At 35.1% G+C, this 20,165-nt stretch overlaps 1 long non-coding RNA gene across 1 annotated transcript; it reads left to right on the top strand.

The window, feature by feature from the left end:
* The first annotated feature begins 12,785 nt into the window (after positions 1-12,785).
* Positions 12,786-17,425, top strand: LOC125058792. Its single transcript, XR_007118512.1, has 3 exons — positions 12,786-16,253; positions 16,596-16,756; positions 16,832-17,425. It is a non-coding gene; the product is annotated as an uncharacterized LOC125058792 (long non-coding RNA).
* The last annotated feature ends 2,740 nt before the right edge of the window (positions 17,426-20,165 follow it).

The following is a 20,165-nucleotide window of genomic DNA, read 5'->3' as shown; positions in this document are numbered from 1 at the left end:
GAATTTCCTTGTTTGCCCTTCCTCCATTAGGTGTTATTATTGACCTTTCAGTGAGGACTATCCCATTGAGCCACATACAGTATTGATCCATGATAGCCGTATCTTTATTGATACACTCTATATCAATCTTGTTGCTTGCTCCATCTAGGGAGTTATACTCGATGGAGCAAACCCTCGAGGCCAGTATACAAATTACTTTCCTAGGATTGATGATCTTATATGTAGTTCGCACCATATGGACCCTGCCCGCTTCAGTTAAATAAGCATATCCGCTCCCTGGAATAACAGGATTCAATTTATATAAGTCCCGACCAGTCAAATTCTTGTTATTCTGCATCTTCTCCAAAGTATCCTCACACCAGTCCACTCGGAGAAGTTCTTCGACCTTAACATCTTGGATCAAAGATGAGTCCTTAGGCACACTGGCTATCATCTTGGAGGGGTTGCACACCGGTATTTTGTCTAATAGAGATTTTATTCTGGAATTTCCGAATCCAGCCGGGAGATTGAAGCCCTGACCGTACCTAGTGATGATTGATGACATTCCACAGTAATGCAAGCCCCGACAACTCTCTTGTAAGTCTTCTGGCGGTATCTCTTCTCCAGATATAAAGAGGGAATCCGACGAATTGAGCTTATGATATATAGTTACTTGCCTACTCTTAAATGAAGGGCAATGTGGCTTTTGATGATCCTCTGGGATCCACAACACACTGTCATGTACCGTCTCGCATACAGAATCAGGACACCTCCCCCCGGAAAATATAGGATCCACATAACTCATGGTGTAGTGATCAATACTCACCTTGTGTTCTCGTACTAAGGTGAATGTCTCTTTATTATAATTGGTGGACATCCAATAGCACTCATAATCTGGCTTGACCGGACCTCTATATAAACCCTTCTTATAATCTGATATTGCATGCACGCACTCCTTCTTCGATACTTTGTCGGATGATATCGTGAAAGTTCTATCTTCTTGACCTAAGAACCCTTTTGCGCATTTAGCAGACCACGTCTCTGCAGAGCACAAATACCCAGAAACCTGGTGATTGATCACTTCTGGAGTCAAGGACTTGAAAGTTATCTGCTCGTAGTCCCTAACATCATGATCAGGCATCGGCAGGCTATTGAGGCACATTGAGGCCTCTCTTTTTTTTTTGAAGGCGGGTGGGTATCGAAACTACCCACTGCAATTTCTGCTTATAATATATATAACATTATGGGCCAATTAAAAATCTTCACATAAAGTTTTTTTTTTTACAACAAGAAGGTATACATGCCAAATATTTTTTAGTTTATAATACAAAAAAGAAAAAAAAACAGAATCTAAATCTCAATGCATTTCATTCATCCTGGTTGAAGTAATTTTGTGTTAAAGCTTTCCTGGCTGTCACCACACTCTCATGTCTATCTTTAAGTTATTAAATTTGTTCGCCGCTCTAACCATAAAGTTGTTCCCTCTATAATTAGTGCTTACTTTGGGTACATGTAATACGTTCATGATTCTAAGTGGCTTACTATGTGTTCGAAGGTTTATTTTGCATACTAGCTCGGTACAATCGACCGAACCAGTAGCAATTTTCATGAGGTATATAGTGTCCGCAATATCACGTCGTATAGATAATGGCAACATGTGAAAATGTTTACACCGAGCTCTGTAGTCAGGCAGCGAAATTTTGGCCTTAAATTGCAAGTGTTTAAGAAATTTATTTTGAATATTTTCGATTCGATTATTGTAAATAGCATACTGAGGGTTCCAAATTTGCGATGCATACTCTAAGTTGCTTCTAACATACAAACAATATAGAATTTTCAATGTCTTGACTAGAGTAAAACTAGATGATGTTCTTAAAATAAAGCCAAGCATTTTGGTTGCTTTCCGTACGATACTATCTATATGTAAATCAAATATTAGCTTATTATCATGCAAAACACCAAGATCCCTAATAACATCGACAGCCTCTAAGGCAGAATTTTTAAGCTTGTAAGTTGTATTGATTTTATTACTTTTCCTAGTGAATGTCATACAAAAGCATTTCGAGACATTCAAGTCTAACTTGTTATGAAGACAGTAATCCTCAAATCGATTTAAATCTTCCTGTAGATCTAATGTATCCTGCCTGGTTGATATTAATTTCATAATTTTCATATCGTCCGCATATAGTAATATTTTAGAATATTTAAAACATGATAGTATATCGTTCACAAATAATAAAAATAAGAGTAGTGAACCCAAATCAAAGCGGCTCGATGTATTTCAATTACAAAAGTTATTTTTCATTTGTTTTACTAGCTGTTGTTGATGCAGAATACCGTTTCATTTATATAAGTGTTGGTTCATATGGGAAAGAATGCGATTCTTCCATATTCAAGGAGAGTACCTTTTGGAAGAAACTGAATGATGGTAGTTTAAACATACCAAAGCCAAGGCCTCTTAATGAGACAATCGAAAAGGATATGCCCTATGAACTAGTTGGCGATAAAGCTTTCCCCCTGACGACAAATTTAATGAGACCTTTCGGAGGCAATCATTTGGATGATACGAAAAGAATATTTAATAATCGATTATGCCGTGCAAGAAGATTTGTTGAGTGTGCTTTTGGAATTTTAGCTAATAAATGGAGAATACTGCATCGAACATTGGATGTCCACCCAGATACCGCTATCCATATTCCAACCCTTAAATGCATGATTTTATGCATGATTTTATTTTTAGACTTGTATATCAGTATCGCCATAAACTTTCTTAGCTCAGTTTCAGATAAATTTAATGGTTTAGTCACATTTTTTTGAACGGAATACAAATTAGACTCTTCCACAATCCTTTGAACTATTTCTGATGTAATAAAATGTGAAAAAATACTATAGGGAGTACCAGTAGTAGCCTCATCCTTCAGTTCAGGTGGGTATGTAGTGTCTCCATGAAAAGCTGTCTGGTCAGAATTCAAAACAATTTTTTTTACCTTCCATACGAGTCCTCTCATAGTTGCTCGGCGACTAGCTTGACTTGTTGAGGGGAATGGAACCTGTGGCACTTGATCATTTGCTGTAGCTTCATTTATCAATGGCGGGTCTCCTGCCATGAATGGATCATTATCGGGGTCATCATTTTCCTCTTCTAATGGACTCTCAAGATCGTGAAGCAAATCGTCTCCATTTTCATAAAAATTCTCATTACCTTCTGTATCCGAGTCCTCAAGATCATCTTCCGAAATCTCTCCATCATTTATTAGAGCTAAATACTCTTCTATTTGCTTTTGATTCAAGTATGGCATCTGAAAACCAATAAAAGTGATAGTTAGTAACTAAACAGGGACATTTTCTAGTAAATGCATATTGTTGCAGATTTACAACAACAAAATAAACAAAATTTCCGAACACACCAAAAGTTTTTTTTATAACTTATAAATTGTACTGAAAAGAAGATGAATTATTACGTAAAATAACTAATTTTGTTTGAACGTACCTTCGAAAACCAAATAATTACACTGCAAAGCAAATACACAATTTTCATCCGCTCCAAAATTACGATCGGCTTTGATTTGTCAAAATCAATTTAAATTTGACAGTCGTGAAGAAAAAAAGTGTGATGCCACTCGATTAAATATATCACCATGATAGTAATAATCCTGCAACAGCATGCATTGAACTCATACTAATAATTTTATGGTCGTTTGAATGGTATGTTGCAGTTTTACTACTTTATGCATTTAAGGGATAATTATGTAAGAGAAAGGGATGGTCTAAACTTTGATGATTTTTAACTTGCACTAGAACAATCGATACAAGAACAAGATCAACAACAGAGAGTACATAATCCTCGTGGTGGTCCGATTGCAAATGTTATACGATCGGACTTTGCAGACTATTTTACTTCCCCGATTGGTTCGCTGCCTTGGCAAACTAATGCGCGATACGCATAATATAAATGAGTTAATTAGTTTAGTACGTACCGCGAAACGAGCAAAGAAACGTTTTCGTTTGCCGTGGATTTGCCACACTTCGAACACTTCTGTCTTCTTTTCGGTTTTCTTTAGCGGCCGTCATTTTCACAGATTTCAAGAGTCATTATCTCGTATTCACTATGAAACACCAGATTTACTATCTCAAAACGGGCACAAAACATAAAAGGAGGAATAAAAACTCAACTCGACGTTCTTAGTTTGGGAAAATTACGAAATAGCATGAAAAAACAAAATTTTGGGCCACAACAACACCGACACCATGATGTTAAATCGCCATGTTGGTTTTCTAGGTTCTAGGACAATGTTGCTATTAGAAAATATACTTGAAAATAAAATTATTATAATTTATTTTTAATCCATCTTTATTTGTGTTAGCTAAAATTCATTTCATATATTATTTTAAAGATATTTAAATGTATTTAAGCATGTATGTTTATATCTTGACAGTGGCAATAATTGCCCAAATAGGTATTTTATTTCTCCCATACAAAGTTGATCCCCCCTGCAGGTAATCCCCATGATTTTCTTCTTTTTGGATTGTCATAATGTATCCACTTCTCATCACCAGTTACGATACGATGTAAAAAACCCTTTTTTTATGTCTAGCTAGCAGTATTTCACTTAAGTATAATCGGCGTTCAATATCTCTCGGCTTTAATTCGTACGGACCCAAGTTCCTTGTTTATAGATCATTCCTAATGATTTTAAACGATGTTAGACTGCTTGCTAAGTGACTTCTAATGTTAGAGCAAGTTCTTTTTGTGTTTGAGATAAATCTTCCTCCAATAATTCCTCCAATTCTGCATCCTCGTAAATTTTTGGCCATCCACTGCGATCTTTCTCTTCTACGTCGAAATCACCGTTTTTAAACTTTTGAAACCACTCCGACACGTTCTCTCACTCAAAGCACCCTCAACATATGCTTCTACGAGAAATCTTTGCGCCTTTAACAGCAGATTTCTTTAAATTAAAGAAGTAAACTAATATTTCCCGCAAATGACGCTTACTTGGCTCAAATTTAGACATTTTCAACTAATAAAAATTATATTTTACCAATATGAAATCAATGATATTAATAGGTTATGTTGTTCTTGAATGTCCAAACTATCTTTTAAGCCGGTTATCGTCTGCGAAAGCTAACGGACACTCCGTGCCGCGCCATCTACATTAAAACGGCGGGAACTTATTTGTACTCCTTAATAGTTCTTGGCATAATATTAGCAACGAAAGGCACTGCCACCCATGTCTTCATCAGTCGACCAGTAATTCCCAAGAGTTGGTATAATCAAAGTTATCATTAACTTATGACATAATTCTTGCCCAAAAATGCCTTCATTTCATCCAAGCTGACTGTAAAAGGTCTTCCATTTTGTTGTGCGTCAAAGTCAAAGTCAAATCTTTTTTTTTCAATTAGACCATCTAAAATGGCACTTTAGAACGTCAAAAAAAAAATATATAAAGAAGATTCTAGTTGCCCCTTCCAAAAGGTAGTTTCGTGTGGAGAAGAATGGGCAAGAAACTCCACACTTACTCTTTTAAAATAGGTTTACAATATTTTGTTACATTTGTTAAATAATTATATGTGAAGACAATGTACTCTTAGAATAAACTACTATACTAAAAAAGTAAGTATACATGTTCCTCACATATTTACAAATATCGAAACCGTAGAATATTAACATTAAAGAGTAATAAAAATATTAAAAAACACAACAAAACAGTGTGTGAGATACAAAAAAAAATAATTACATTTGTAGCATAAATTAAAAATAATAATAATAATAACAAAAATATGTTAAAGCAAAAAATCAGCAACCAATTTGATTTTGTCCAGGCTCTATGATTGTCCTATGGAGCAGGACCAGCATGTTTCCAAGCATTCTTATCTTGAATATAATCATCTAATTTGTAATATACTTGTTTACAAAGTGTACTTTTAATAAAACATTTAAATTTTCGTTCATTTAGTTTTAAAATGTCACAAGGTATTTTATTGTAACATTTCACACAGTATAAATGAATTTTGAACTTTGGCTAATCTGAAAGATGGTTGAGCTATTTTATCTTTATTTCTAGTACTAAAATTAATTTGACACTTTCTTTTATTATGATATTAGACACTAACTGATCCATTTGTGTCACCTCCATGAAGATGTCCATTGCCAACAACATGCCATGCCAGTCAGATAATGTATTTATGCGCCCAAATCATACTCACTTTCATTGAATGCGTATGAGTTATTTCTCCAGTTGAAAATAGGAATAGTCTCTGAAGTATCTGAACAGTGGGTTATGAGGTTTGATTTGTCGGTTCTTGAACAGAATCTTCAATTTCAAAAACATCGGTTCCATTTCCTCATCTTGGGCTATGAACTGCTGGTCTTCTTATTCTAATTGTAAGTTCTCCGTCACTATTATCTGCCACCGACTTTAATACACGCTCGACATCTTCTTATAAAGGCTCTTCTAAGATAACGTGCGGAGCGTCGTTCATTTATTTTTGAAACGCTCTCTTGAACACGGCTGCGTAATTCCTCCAAATTTAAATTTTTTTAGAGTACACTTGTTCCTTTAGACAACCCCAGTAAAAAAAGTCCAGTGGGTTTAAATCCGGGGATCGAGGAGGCCACAAAATGGGACCCAAACGACCAATCCATTTATTTGGATACGTGGCATTTAAATAAGCACGGACGTTTGTGCCATAATGTGCAGGGCAGCCATCATTCTGTAGCCAATGGGATTCCCTTACCTTCTCAGGCACTTCTTCTTTAAATTCGGGAGATCATTTTGCAAAAAATTTAAGTAACTATGAGAAGATAAATTTCCCGGCAGTTCGAAAGGACCAATAACTATCCCGTTTAATATACCAGTCCAATAATTTACTTTGAACTGGTATTGCGACCTCTCTTCTCTCATTAAATTTGGATTCGAGAGTTGCCAGCTGTGCAGATTATGCAAATTAAAGTATCCGTCTTTTTTTAAAGTAGATTCGTCGTTCCATCGAATTTTTCCAAAGAATTGTGGATCTTCTATTTTTGCAAGCATTTGTCGACAAAAAAACAATCTTGCATTGTAATCTCTCGGTTGCAGAGCTTGGACGCGTCTAATATGGTAAGGATGATATTTATTTATATTCAGTAGACGGTGCACGGTCGTTTTCGGGATTCCAGTACGCCGTGATATTTCCTCCGCGGCATTTTGATTCATCGCGGAATAGCGGCCATTTCTCCGCGGATGTTGGCTTTCACCGGAAATTGTTTCGGATCTGGTATGTAAGATGACTGTGGACGTATCATTGGCGTTTGTTGAGATGTCGCAAAATGTTGAGTTTGATAGCCACCCTGGTAGTTGCTATTCGGCTAGTAGTAGCCATGAGGTTGATGCAATTCTTTTAAAATTTGAAGAACTCTGCTCTGAAAGATTAGTGATTTATTGTCATCTAATCTTTCAAGTGATGGTAGAATACCTTTATAGTTGCGCGAGAGTCGAGCACCATATAATAATAGTTTCTAAGCTAGGCAGTGGCCGCAGTGGGAAGACAAAGAAAACTTCTTCACGTTAAAAGTATATAATAATGATTACAACATATATACAGAAGAAACGAAGTTAAATGATAAAAGTTGTAGTACAATTAGAGAAAAGAAAGCACAAGAAAGTACAAGAATAGATAAATTATACGTCACTAAGGGATAATTCTAATCCGGGAACCGAACGCGACGCCCGCTCCGAGTACAGCGATCTTCCACCACCACTGGCTTCGACACTGGATCTGGTGATGAAAGTATGAATGCGGGCTTGACTCTGTCCACTGAAACAGTTACAACTTTACCGTTAAATTCAATGACAAAGGTTTTATCTCCTCGCTTTATCACTTTGCAAGGGCCCACATACGGTGCTTGCAGTGACTTTCGTACAGCGTCTTGTCGAAGAAAGACGTGAAGCCGTCTGTAAATCTTTGCTGACGAAAACTGGAGTAGAACCATGGCGAACTACTGGTGTAGGCTTAAGTTCTTGCATTTTATTCCTAAGTCGTGACACGAAATCGGAATAGTCTACGACCTGTTTTGGAGAATGGTTGAAGAACATACCAGGCAGTCTCAATGTTTCTCCGTATACTAACTCTGCTGACGACGACCCAACGTCTTCTTTCCAAGCAGTCCGAATGCCAAGAAGGACCACCGGAAGAGCTTCAACCCAGTTGTCGTTAGCATGGCACATGATCGCTGCCTTGAGTTGCCGATGAAATACCGTTTGCAGCCGGGTGATAAGCTGTGGTCTGTAAATGATTAAATCCCATTATACGTGACAATTCCTTAAAGAGATATGCTTCGAACTGCCTGCCTCTATCAGTTGTTATCTTCTCAGGACAACCGAACCTTGAGATCCAACCGTAAACAAAAGCGTTTGCCACACCTTTAAAAAAAGATATGTTTTTATTCTCAGGTTCCTCTAAAATCACAGGGACAGGAATGCCATAGAAGGCTGGCAGTGGACGCCAATCCATGGATTTTCTGGATGATTTTTTGCTTCCACACTAGGCTTTGGGGATACATTCCTCTTTTCAGATCAGTACAATCTGGTCTGTATATCCTCCCTTTCATGCCAATTCCTAGACAGCTTCTAATTTAAATGTTTAGCTCGCTATTTATACTAAACGGCTTGATGGATTTATAAAAAGGAAAAGTTATGTTTGCGACTAAGATTTGGTAAAAAAAACAGGAATACTCTTAAAAATAAATATTTAATTTTAGTCAGAGTTATCTGTTTCTGATGAACTATCAGATGTTTCGCCAGATACGTTGATTATGAAAGAGTCAACCGTTTTATCTATTTGACTATCCAGTCCTCCAAATTTTAATTCTTCTTTTATGACGTGGCTTATTCAGTTTTGCCATTTTTCAATAGTGATACTATTTAATCCTTCTTGAAGTAATTTTTTCACTTTAATTTAAATATTAATTTGAATTAGTTTAGGATATCCTAAATTAGTTTGTTTTAGAGTAGACGTGTATTTCCAAAAATGTTTGTTATTTGTTTTTAGCGATAGGTCAATATCCCCTTCTATATATTGATTATAACAAAGTAATATACCTAAATATACTAATATACTAAATATACCTAAAATATCGGAAGTTTTATCCTTCATTTCTTCTTTTGAAGCATATTTATCAGAAGGCCACGTTTTCTTTACGTACTTAAATACGTTAATTATCATAACTTTTTCATTCTCACTAAAATAAGACATTTTGCGGTTCTTACGCGGAGACACAAACTCCTTGAAAGGACGGGACGTAGACGGGGTTGGTTCCATTTTACTTCTTACCGTTATAATTAATAATAACAGCAAATAAATTCAACAACCAAACACACAAACACCACCCACAACATTCTTAACCCCAAAAACAAAACTACACACAAGCGTATCCCAGCACGGAATGTTCTTTTATTTCAGGGTTAAAAAAAGAATTACTACTTATAACAAAACAAACCAAAGTACATGTGCACCACCACAAGTGTTTATGGTTATGACTAAATGGTTTACAATCTCTGAATACGGCGGTCACTGCAACTGTGTGAGCGCAACAGCAATATGTTTATGCGCGAGCGACAGACATAAGATGAGGGGTCTGTGTACGAAATTCTTCGTGCTCCGCGTTCATGCTTTAGTTACTTATCAAAGGGGTTTTACTTAATTAGGATTGAAATTCGGAAATGTACTGTGCTAAGGTGGAGACATCTTCATGTACATTTTTGTTTTCTATATCAATTACTAACGATGCTTTAGAAAATAATCTCTCAGCAGGTACTGAAGTTGCAGGTATCGAAAGAAAATCACGAGCCATCTTGGATAAAATCGGATATTCCGTCTCATGCGTCCTCGACCTCTAAAATGTCTTCTGAGCTCGCGGCTCTCGGTTTACTTAGGTACTCCTCCTAGAGGGACGTAGAGGGACATGCATATAGTTTCTCAAAGTCTACATTATGTATATAGTATTACATCATCATATTCTTCATCCTCACATACTTTGTTTTCATTTCTTGATAATTCTGGAGATTTAGACACCGAGCGTTGCTGTCAGTGTAGACTTATTCTTTATAAAGTTTATTAAATTTGCGCAGGCTTTCTGTTTTAATTTCCTGCCCCCATAATGTCATATCAAAAGTCTGAGCTTTGTTTCTTGGGTCTAAAATTAAAGTAAAACTCTTCTTATAATGTTTAAGCATTTTATCTCGGGCTGCTTGGAAACCTAAAATGAGCCTTTCATCTTATTGTTTTACCATGAATTCAATTTTATCAAGGTAGTGTAACATATTTTTCTCCACCAAGTTTCGTTGATAAAAGATTAAAGTTTATTAAAAACTTATGTATTTTTCGAGTATTTGCCACGCAGTTTCTGTGATTTGAAAATCGTTCAATTCGGTAACTGAAACGCATAATATGTTAATGCCAGTTCTCACTTTTAAACCAAATCCAATCATATCATGTGTGGAATTCCATCTTGTTGGACAGTCGAGTATAGGATTCAGATTTGATGGCACACCAACTGCTTCACAAGCAGACTGGACCCTCTTCAATATCTTGCTTCTTTTTATTTTACTGGAAATACTGCGTAATTTTGTAATACCTGTACGTGAGTCAGCAATATTTGGCGCATATTCTTCATCTTCCTCAGTTTCGTCTTCATAGTCTTTATACGGCTGTTCTTGTTCTTTATTGTCAGTTTCACTGTGTAATGCTAACGTCTTTAGTAAATCTTGTACACCAAGGTTCAAAATGTGAGCAAAGCACAGGAAATGTTGATTGTCTGAATCAAAATGCAGCAGTTGTTTGCCAATTTCATACATAAATTTGGTATTTGTAGTTGCGTTGTCAACCGTGATAACCTGTATTTTATCAATTATGCCATATTCCAATAAACATTCGTGGAAAATCGTTGCAATATCTAACCCAGTATGTCGACCGCACGATGGTATAAAATCAAGGACTACAGATCGATACTTCTATTTATTGTCTATGTAATGAATAGTGATCCCGTAGTAACTCCTACCAGCAATGGACGTCCATCCATCCATCAATGGTAAATAACATTTTACATGAATATTGTTGTAGTCGATTTTTAACATTCGATTGTAGTTCTTCAAATCGCTGTTTGACTTTCCTACTTTGTGTCGACCTTTAAGGAAATATCGTATTCGGGCAAATCGATCGAAAATATTCCTGGGTATCTTCATCATCGAAAAATGAGAAAGGAAGATATTTTTTTACAATCCAATCAACTGTAGCTGTTATGAAGCTGTCACTGCGGTTTAAAACTAATATTTTTATTTTATACGAGTATAGTTTATTTTCAAATAATTTCATAACACGATGTACATAACTAAATTACTCAAAATTTTCTCGCTAAGTGAAAGTAATTCTTTGAGAAATATTATCTTTGAACCGAACGTGTGAAGATTTGATAACTTACCCATTTTTTAACTTCTTTGTAGGATTTCACAAAATGGTAAACGTATGTCGACAGCGCAAAAGAGCCGAAACTGAATATTTTTAAAAGGTGTTGAAAACTATACATGAATAAGTATAGTTTTAGTAGACTGGCAATCATATGAGTGAATATGTTGTTTCTTTCTCATTCATTTGACAATCGACACAAACCATTCTGATATTATTTGTTTAAATTATCAGGTCTAAACAAGAACAATATAGTTTTGTCGTACCGGTCCGGTACCGACAGCCGGCGTTGACGAAGCCATTTTTTTGTCGCACCGGTACGACAGCCGGAACTAAGAGGTTAAGTCTTCGAACGACTTGTTTTTTTAATAACTAATAAAAGCCACAATTTACTGAAAGAATACTATTTATTTTATTATATTTTCAAAACTCCTTCCTTCAACTTGAATACAAAACCGACAACGTTTTAAAAAGTGATGCTTTAATTGCCTGAAGCTATTTGAATATTCTTGTTTTATTTTTCTTTGCGCTTCTGATATTTTTTGTCTTAATTCTATTTCATTGTTGGTTTCTTTCGCGTAAACCAGCTATTTGAAAAATCCTCAAACAAAAAAGTCGATGGGGTTAAGATCTGGCAAACGCGCAGGCCATTCGATCGGCCCTGCACGCCCAATCCATCTATCTGGAAATGTGGTATTCAAATGCTCTCTTACTTGTATTGTATAGTGACTGGGCGCGCCATCTTGTTGAAAAATCATTACTCTTCGAATATGAAGGTTCTAACAATTCACAAAGATTGTTTTGCAAAAAATTTAAATATTCCTGGCCCTTCAACCTAGCAGGTAATTCAATGGGTCCAATTAACTCTCCGTTTACCCCAGACCAAAGTTTGACACAAGCGCGTTTGGAGTTTGACTTGCCAAATGTGGGTTTTCGATGGTCCAGCTATGATAATTATGAAGGTTGAATACTCCAGCCCTTTCGAATCGGGACTCGTCGGTCCATAGTATTTTATTAAAAAAGTCAGGGTATTCTTCAGATCTTTGGATAAAAATAAAAAACATCGCTTATTACATAATTTGTTTTAATTCATCATCATATAAAAACATAAAACAAACCTATATTATTATTATTATAACTATCGCTTTTGGTGACATTAATTATAAATCTGTTTGAAACATTGTCGATTATGTGGTCGAGACCATAAATTTTTTCTTCTTCTTTAATTATATGAGAAATGCAGCTACTTCATTTTTCAGGTGTGATATGTTGAAATCCTTCTTCAGAAAGTTTTTTTACTTCTGACATTTTGAAGGTTTTGTTATTTCTTACAACATATCCTTTAGCCTTCGCCCGTTCCAACTCTATGGGATTGAGCTGGTATGGGGGCAGACGTAAAACAATTATCCCATGCTGCGCTGCCATCTCGTCCACAACATAATTATCGCAATGTTCTTGTTTGTGGTACCGTACAATGTCTATAAGAGTAGCTTTAACCATTGCTGCTTCGAATAAAATATTTTTGCTTGTTAGCCACTCTTGTATTCTAGGTTTAGTCCAAGGCATTTTAGGCAGCGATTCTAGTTGGGAGTGGTAGGGAGCACTACTACGGAATTTGGTTTTAGTTTTGGCAAGACCCACCAAACCACTTCTCAAAGGAATCGGCATTCATCTCTTGATGATAATCTTCTTTGATTTTTTTGGCTTCAAATATTAATAAGCTGTGTTCTATGAGTATTTTTTATATGGCCTATATGGCTGATAATTAATCGTTTGCCTTTTCCTGAAGGCTGTTTTAAGCCAGTGGTCAAGCCATTTAGGAATGCCTGGCGGGACGATAACACTGTCTGGTCAATCCATGCCTTCTTCGGTGCATGACCTTCAAGATAGCGAAAAATATCAATATAAGTTAGTAGGCAACGGTCGGCCTTATCTCTTACAAGCTATTTCTTCCAGGCATCCCTGATATGGAACAAAATAAAAGAAACACCTAGGGTAGACCGAGTCCAATCAGATCACTTTTTCTTTGTGGTTCAGCAAATCATACTAAAGTGTTATATAATGTTATTTTTATTGATAAAATCGTAAGAAGTAACAATTAGCTATGAAATAAACATTTGAAAACTTAAATCATACATATTATACTCTCTTAATTAGCTTTTAAAAACTAAAAAAAGGAAAATATCCGAATCGCCCCAATTTTCGGGGTGAATCGGATCGTACACGACATGTAACAAAATTTTAAGTTTCTTAAGACTATAACTTTGGAATGAGTAGAAAATTAATAATGAGATCAATTTTAATTATTGGCACATAATTCACATATTCACATAGTTTTTTTTCCACCCCCTTATAAGCACATTTTTCGTGGCACCATTCTTCGCAAGCATTGCACTGAATCCAATCCTCAGATTGTTGATGAACGAGTATTATTCGTTCTTTTATTCCTTCCGGCTTCCGAATAATTATTTTTTTATTTATTTGTATTGTATGTTTTGACGTTCTGTAAATTCAAACGCGTACTTACGTTACGCTTTGGGTGTAATTCCGAAGCCACAACTTGCCACGTGCAATAGCCGGTCAGCTAACCTCTTTTCTGCATTCTCATCTAATGCTGGCTGTCCACATCGACTCTTAATAATACCCCTGGATAAAGTAACTCTTATCTGTAAGCTCGTGAACGGTGATCGGCATCTTTGGAATTCCAGAGTCATTTTGATAAGCCTCCAAAAATTTCAGAATCGTAGGTGCTGACCAATCAGACATTTTTTACGCTTTGCGCGCCAACGAAAAAGTGTAGCAAGTAAATACGTCCGCCTCCCGCAAGCTCGCGCGCATACTGATCGCTGCCAAACGTGTGGATACGTAGCAAACTGTTTGCCAAACATCCTTTGATCTGGCAAGATAAACCGACACCGATGCCGAACACTGCCCAACACAAACACCAACAGGCAAACAACGACAAACACCCATCCACACGTCCGTGTTTGCTGTTGGCTGTTTGCCATTGTTTGACAAGCGTGTGGATGGGGATTAATAAATTGTTTGCAAGAATGAAATTCACCATATAAAAATTTTGTTTTGGTATAAAATAATGCATTTTATTAATCAAAGGTCTCAACTTCCACATTTTATCTGTCTCTTCTATATTGTTATTGTTTACACAATGAAGGTACCGCCGCATAATCTCTTCGAATCTTTTACGCCGCATGGCATTGTGTATTAGATATTTTTTAGTATCTTGTGAGCAGACCAATATATTCCTTTGTTACCAACGAGACTGTATCCACTTATTATCAAAATTTCTATAAAACATCTCATTTCATCAGATGTTATTTTAGTATCCGGGCAGTATTTCCATAACGCGTATTAGATTACGAAACCAACATTTTTACTATATCATCCTCAATTATTAGCTCAAATATTAAAATTGCAGACAAATTTTTTATTGCAGTGAGATCTTGTTCTGGAAATGACCTATATGACCTTATGATATCAGGGTGGTATTATATATACAGAATACCTTGAGCAAAAAAAGTCCATTACCAATAGTAGAATAAAATCCAAATTGGCATATACTCGTATATATATACAAAAAACTCACATGGAGATTGGATGCGAATATGAGTACTGTCAATAGCAATATTGAATACATATTTATCATATAATCTGGCGATTGCGACAGATATGTCCCGCACTATTCTGCCTGCAGAGGAATTGGAAACGCCTACGAAATCAGCCACAGAAATCAGCATTGTGCCGAATGCATAACATCGCAGCGTCAATAATAGCTGATGTAGGCATTATTTCTGGTAATAATTTGCAAGGAATATATTATAAGTTCTGCATTACGATACCTTAATTGGCAAACCAGTTAACTCCATACAAGCAAAATTTTCAGGAGACACTTAAAATGTTATAAAAAAATTTGTAGACTACTTATGGAAACATTTTAAGTACCATTGGTAGATATTATCGTAAACTGTTATTCTCAATACTATACAGGGTGTTTGGTGCATCGTTTGCCAAATCAAAATGGTGGATTGGGGGGGTCTTTATCTATTATCCCAGGCCTCACAAAGAGTTCTTGGGCCAACGGAATAATTAATGTCGATTTTTTTTATGTTTTCTTTAAATTATCCAAAATTTGACTTTCAAAGGTAAATAAAAAATAAATTATACAGTAATTACACATAATGTTATTTTTTTCTTAATCTACAATAGTGTACCAATCCCAAAAATAAAAAATTACTTGCCAGCAGTATGTAGTTTTTTTTTATTAACTCGCAAAGTGTTATAATCCTTTATACCGTTTCATTACAATACTACAGCGTTTTTAGGAGTTATCCGTTTTTCCTTTTCTGTAAAAGTATGTGGTGTAGGAGTTAGCTGATTTGCACGATAGATTAATTAAAAAAAGTTTTTTTTTTAAGTTATAATTAAAATAAAGTATACTTAAAAATAATCATATATTGATAAAGACAACATTAAATGGTACACAATTTTAGGCTTCATGAGGAAGCTTGTAATAGTTTTGGTAATCTCTTGGCATTGAGTTTTTAATTGCTGTAAATCTAAATACTTTTTTTTGTAATTTTCCTGCGTTCATTGTACAGGTCAGGTAAATTATGAAAAGGAATGTTGTTAATTCGGGTATTCCTACGTTGATTGAGCAATTTGTACTCTTCAGTTAATTTAAGCTTATAAAATATTTCTCTAGATGGTGTAAATTTAAGAGCTCGTATGTCGGTAACCTGGAAAAGAGTCTAAGTAACATTGAAAAGGAATATGAAGATTTTGTAAAGAAGAAATCTTGGTTACTAATTTATTACGTATGTATGCAAAATAAATGGAGCATTACTTTTTGATATGTGCCACGCGATAAAAGGCTGAGTACCCACATGTGATATTTAACTAATGTATCCTTAGATGAAATCTTTTCTTTAATTATAACCGTGATTGTTTTTGGTCCACATAAAAGCTTGTTTTCACAACAACAGTGCACAATTTCCTTTTATAAAACTACTTCTATCTTCTTTAGTAATAGACTACGAGCACATTTTTTTGTAACTACCTTCCAACTTAAATCCTAATCCTTTCTAATCAGGACTTTACTATCGTCATACAATCTGTATCAAGTTGAAGTATTAATTAAACTTAACCTTTTTTTCCAGAAAATTTGTAGAGAAGGTCAGCCACAGAACCTAACTACTATAGAAGCTAAAAAGCCTCAAAACAAACACTTAAATAGGTACAGAGATGTTAGCCTATATAACATACACGTGTTAAATTGAACCAAATCGAAAGGGATTACATCAATGCCAACTATGTAAATGTATGGTTTTTTTACCCATATTTAATTTTAATTCTAGCTGAATGAGTAGTTATTAGTAATACTATAAAATTGCAGATACCACGTGCAAACAGAAAGTATATTCTTACCCAAGGACCATTAGCTGCCACTATGGGACATTTTTGGCTCATGGTATGGGAGCAATGTTGTACGGGCATAATAATGTTAAACAGATTGATTGAAAATAAGGAGACAAAGTGTCACCAGTACTGGCCTGGTGAAGTTGGATCAGAGTCTATTTATGAAGATGTTCAGTTGGCAGTCACACTTATTAGTGAACAAAATAAAAATTAAACTACATACTCAGAAAATTCAAGTAAGTGCTTCTCATCATTATATATACATTTTTCACAAGAAAATGAGGAACTAAATTTTTAAAGTTTTGATAATCCTTTATTTTTGGAAGAAAACTATAATAAAATTTGTGTTGTTATAATATAATATATGTATAATTTATTTTGTTTATGATCCTGCTACGCGTTACTATCTAATAACTTAGTATATAAACAAATTTTTTAAGAGATACCTAACTAAGAAATTTCACTTAACTGACATTTTACTTTTTGTGTATGTTTGTCCATAATACCATTTCAGCTATAGCTGCTATAAAAGTATAGATATTTTCAGTTTCTGGCCACATATGAGATTTTTCATAATATATATTTTTTAAATTATAAATTTTGTTGCGGGGACAAATAATTTCCCATCCGTATACAAGGTTATGTATCTGTTGTCATCTCCCATTTTCGGGATTACTTTATCTGTAAAGAAATTAGATAAAATCGTTGCGAACTCATCAGAATTCAGCCCACCTTCGGCCTCATTCCATAGAAAGCAATACCCATCGCTAGTTTTCATGTCATAAATGCACCAGTTGTGGACACATAGCTTAGTCTTGTAGTAATTTGATGACACATTGGACCGCGGCGCTAAAAGTACTGCTTGTAGGTCTGCACTAAAGACAAATTCCTTTTTTTTTTATCAGATTCTTTTTCCATTCTCGCTTCGTTCTTTTTATTTACATGGTCGTCACAAGTCTCTTTGGTAATATGGCCCAGCTTGTATCCATTACAGATGTCACACAAATCTTTCTTCGGTTTAAATAAAGCAATTTTTTGTATGGTTAGGGTGTTTGTAAAAGTGGCTATAGATAGGGCTTTTTTGTGTTTTGACGCACAATAGTCTGTATATATTTTATAAAGTTGCTGTTTGGATGAAATGTCTGGTTGTATATATGTCTGCGTTGTCCTTTATCTACAATAATGTGAAGGCATTTTAGGTAACTAATCTAAAAACTCCTGCAACATTTTAATTTCTTGGTCAAATGGCTTTCTGGGAGGAGTTTCTGGTAATTTTTCATAAATACCCTTCTTATAACTTCGCTATGTGATTCATAACGCGAAAAGGAATCTTATGTTCTACTAAGGCAGCTACATTGATTTCTGCGTATCGTATATGTAACCAAAGAAGTTAAAAATAAGTATGCAAGACATTTTATATAGCGCTATATAGTATCAAAAACTAATCAATTTTTACAGATACGATACGAGGCAAAGCCTAATCGTTGGCAGAAAACTTGGCATACTATCGTCTCTCGTTCTTCTCAATATTGCCTTCGGTGGATTCAGATTCGTAAATTTTGAAACATTTTTTTTCTAATTTTGAAAAATTGAAACGTTTCTTGATTTTTTTACAGCCTTCTATGAGAAAATGATCTCTGATTTGAGCTTCTCATTGTTCCGAATCTCAACGTGTTCCAACATTTTTCGAACTTCGTGCCAAGGTCCTTGTTTTCTGGACGTAAACGATGTTGGACGGATCTACCTCGATTAATTCGGTTCGGGACGATCACTGAAACAATTCATTAAATTTCGTGAATTTTGTTAGAACGAATACTAGAAAGAGATAAAGAAGTTTGATGATTGGGTTGCTGAGAGTTTGGACAACGGATTTCAACCGAATCGTCAGGATTTGCTCTCTAAAATATAGTTCTAAATCAAGCCACTATTCGATAATCCCTAACGACCGCTTTCAACAGTAACCAACGCGTTTGTGCTGGGCGAAGGATTTTGTATACGTCGATGTCTAGGAATGTTTGAAATTGTCAGAACAAAAGCTGAAGTCACGGTACAAAATTTCAATGCTTTGACTTCATGCAATTTAGAAATTATCAGTTGAATATTGGCGTGCTGTATACATTGACAAGTATTTCGGTCATTCACGTTTTGCCAAGTAACCCAAAAGGGCCTGAATCTACAAAAGTTGATAAGCTTATCTTATAATTGACTGTGTGTAAAAACTTTTGATGTAAATTATAAAGTGTATCGTATAAAACACGCTTTTGTCGAGTTTTACCATCTTTGGATTTAAGATAGTCTCTTTTCCCCGGGCACATTCTTGAGTTTTCATCTTTCTCCAAAAATTTAATTACATCGTCCTTTACCTTTAGCATTTTACCGCTTATTTTTCGAGGTTTTTGTCTTTTGAAAGTATCATGTTTGAAAAATAGTTTCGATACATGAAGTAACTTATATTTCTGCAGTGATTTCAATTTCAACATTCCGTAATACTTTTTCTTTTTTTCATGTTTCTTCCCTAAATCTTCGTAACTAGTTTGTAGATCTTTTGTTAACGCTTCTCCGAAAAGTAATTTTTTCTTCACACTCTTAGGAACATTTATATTCCTTAGGAGCACATTTACTTTACTTGCAGGTGATTCTGGGTCATATCTTTTTTCTCTCAGTCTCATACATCTTTTCTTGTATTTTTCTCCTAACTTCACTACTTTCTTCAGTCTTTTTTCCAAATATGCAATCTTTGCATACAAAACAGCATGTCGCCTTCGCATCTGTCGTCTATTTCGAGCAGCTAAGTTTTCTCTCAGTTGTTGCGCTGATACTGGGCTAGATGGAGACGTATAATCAAGTATTCGTTGTAAATTTTGGTGTGCTATAGCTTTTTATTCCTGTACACTTTACTATTTTCTTTCCATTGTTTTCGCTTTTGTCTAAGTTCTCTAGCATTCATATGAATAGATGATTTTACCTGACCTTTCCCTTTTTTCTTTAAATATTTTAATCTTTCTTTTTCCTGCTGTTTTTCCAAAGATTCAGTATTATTTTTCATTTTTTCTCGCCTTTTTCGATCATATTCTTTTTTTCTTAATTTTTTTCTGCATCACTCAATTTCTTTGTTCGTGCCATTTTTCTTCCACCTACATTTACCTGTTTCAAATTAAATATCATGAAATAGTCGCAAGAAATGAGCAAGAAACACCGAAGAATACTATAAAAATCATTTCCTCATACAGCCCTCATTCCCTCACTCCTAAATGCAGTGAGGGAATGGCCGTGAGGGAATGACGAATTTTAACTAAAGCTACAAAAACACC

Source organism: Pieris napi, chromosome 18, assembly GCF_905475465.1.
Source record: "Pieris napi chromosome 18, ilPieNapi1.2, whole genome shotgun sequence".
NCBI classification, from domain to species: Eukaryota; Metazoa; Arthropoda; class Insecta; order Lepidoptera; family Pieridae; genus Pieris; species Pieris napi.
Note: the sequence above shows the minus strand (reverse complement) of the source record. Positions and strands in the feature narration are given on the sequence as shown.